Raw genomic sequence first — 3,074 nt, forward strand, 5'->3', positions numbered from 1 at the left:
AGTGAACCTGGCATGTTTGATGGAGATTTAGCGCAGCTGTTCAATTCAGACACAGAGGATGAGGACTTTGATGGGTTTGATTGATGATAAAAATGTGAGTACCAAACTTTGTTTTGCTCCTGCTTTATTTTTAAATATGCACACTTGTATGCTTGTGTGTTGTTGATGATGACGATTATTGGTAATAAAAATTTGAGTACCAAACTCAGTTTTGCTCCTGCTTTATTTTTAAATACGCACACTTGTATGCTTGTGTGTTGTTGATGATGACGATTACCGGCAATAAAAATGTGAGTAAGGTACCGAATTCAGGTTTGCTCACGCTTTATTTTTAAATACGCATACGGTACTTGTATGCGCCCTATGATCCAGTGCGCCTTATGTGTGTGTTAAATACAGTAATGGCACACATAACTGAGACTGCGCCTTTTAGCACAGTGCGCCTTATGGTCGTGAAAATACGGTAGTGTTTTCTCAGGTTTCCTCTTTGCATTTTAGTATTGTAATGTATGTAGTTATATTTAGTGTTTCTGATGTGTAGTTTTGTTAGTTTTGCGATGTGCCTTCCCTGTGTTCTTGTGTCTCGTTGTCTCAGTTACGTTTCCATGTCTGTTCTTTCCCGGTGTGTGTGTTCCTGTTACTTCCTATTCTACTTTGGTAGTCTCCTGTCTGTGTGGCCCATGTTCTGTTTTGCCTCTCTTACTTTGAAGGTAACCTCGTCTCATGTGAGATGTTCAGCTTTGCATCCTCTGTCTCGTTGTGTGCAATTAGCCACAGTTGTGTTTCACGTGTGTTTCGTGTTCACTCGTCATTCCTTGTGTATTTAAACCTTTTGTTTTCTTCCATCCAGTGTTGCATTCTCCCTCGTTCTCCACTATGTGTCCTGCCTGTTAGGATCCATGAGTATTTACAGTTTAGTTAGTTTTCGGAGTTTTGAGTTTACCTTTTGCCTCCTGCAGTCTGCATACTGGGTCCTCCATTCCTGCCTGCTGCACACACACTACATGTAACTTGTGTATAGTCCATGCTTTTGTGTAGTTCGCAGTGCCATGACCTGTGATACAAGAGTGCATTTGTTTCTATTGTTTCAACGAAACTTATTCTGAGAACAATTTCACTACTACAATTGACGATGTGTGACTGGCCTTAAATCGAGTTGAAGTGATTTGTCAGAAAGTACGAATGCAGTGCTGGACAGTATTTAAATAAGGGATCTACGGTTATGAGTGACGGAAGTACAAACTGTTATGTTGAGTTATGAGATTTCGATGAGAAATGCATCAGGGGAATGTTACAATGTCTGTACTGAAGTACGTATGGAAACAAAACATTGATGAATGCTTTCTTGGGCAGCAAAAGGTGGAGAGCAAAGCCAAAGGCGCAGGTTACTACTGGAGGTCATAGTTTCGACAGTAACACCTGAGAGAAGAACAGCCCTGATACCCAGGGAACAGGCATGGTACAATATCTGTAAAGCTCCCCTCAGTAAGATGCACTGAAGAAGCATCATTTTGTGAACCACTGCATGGTTGTATATTTTTCTATAAGGGACAGGCAGACACTAAACAAAGATCCATGCAGTTGGACTGGCCATCAGGACATCCTTCCTAAAGGAGTAAGTCAGTCAATTTCAAAACGTTGCCTTCCTGTCACATCTACGTCACATCTGCAAGTGCATGCCCCAGTCCTGACTGAAGCTTTGCTGATTAGTGAGGGCAGCTCCTTCAAGTGCTTAATGCTAGAAATGTATGTGTGATGGAGCCTCGTGGTGTGGGAAAAGGTAAACAGCAATGGATCACATATCCTAAGCCTGTGTGCTCGGAATGACCTTCCGATCACCAGCATACTCAGAATGCCCCACCTACTCTTTACCCTCTCTGGTGAGAGAGGAAAGTCTTATCTCACAAAAAGGTGTTTGACAGGGCAGCTTAAAGTTTAGATGAATTCTTAAATATGAACATTTATACTGATTCTTTTGTTCTGTTGGCAGTGTTTGTATTTCTCTCACCCTCCTTTTGTTGTGTAGTAACAAAATTGAACACTGTAGGGAGTTTTTGGTCGTCTGGACAAATTCTTTGTGGCTATGTTGTGACATGCATAAGGCACTGGTCAAACCATATGTTAACAATAGAAAGTATTGTTATTCCTGTCAGGTCTGGGTGTAATTGCGCTCTTCTTAGTGATCAGAATTTGACACCCCATTTTCAAAAATGACAGCATAGTAATTGCTTGGAGAAGTCGTGGCTGAGTTTTTGAGCGATATCAAAATACCACCACCGTTCCATCAAAAACCACTCAGCACCATGTCTATTTACAGTGAAGTGCTGTTACTAATGCTTTTCATTCATTCAACCATGAGGCCTATTTGCCCCACCAGTGTCAGACCTCAGTGCAGTTTGTTTACCATGGCTCCGCATGAACAGTGATTTTGTGTTCTGATTTTATAATCAAACACATACCTATGAAGTGTTGTTTGATTCATAGAAATACTATCCTCGATCTTTAAAAGCTGGGTATAAAATTCTCAAATGCAAAAATGTTTGAACCCCTTGTGAAATTTCACTGCCTGGCTTTCATCATTTGAAGTTAGTCATAAATAACCACAACTCAAAATTTCAGTTTACTGACGACTCTAAACCCCTTTCAGCGGTGAAAGATTCTTACACGAGAATACTGAAATGCTACAGTTTTTAGTTGTAGTTAGAAATTTGATCTATATTAACAGATTCTTTGGTTTATAGCATGAGTAACCCAAGGCCTTAGAGTGACTTTCAGGTAGACAGGATCCTGCTTAAATAATTTACTCTCATTAGATAATAGATGAAGAGGCTGCTTCTCTCTTAGCTGAATGAATGACTAAACATAGACTGCTTTGGTAGACAAACTGTAGATATATAGCAGAAGTATAAATATGTTGTTGTTATGCTTCTCCACAAGACATCCCTGCACGATATTCCTGCATGAGTAAACATAGTCTCACAAGAAATATTCTGTTTTCACAACCTTTAAAATCAGAAATTAGGCGAGCATCATAAAAACATTTGATACAAATTGATGCTGATTTTTCTGGCACA

This window comes from Pundamilia nyererei, unplaced genomic scaffold (assembly GCF_000239375.1).
Source record: "Pundamilia nyererei isolate P.nyererei 1_Seehausen unplaced genomic scaffold, PunNye1.0 scaffold00008, whole genome shotgun sequence".
In the NCBI taxonomy this organism is placed as follows: Eukaryota; Metazoa; Chordata; class Actinopteri; order Cichliformes; family Cichlidae; genus Pundamilia; species Pundamilia nyererei.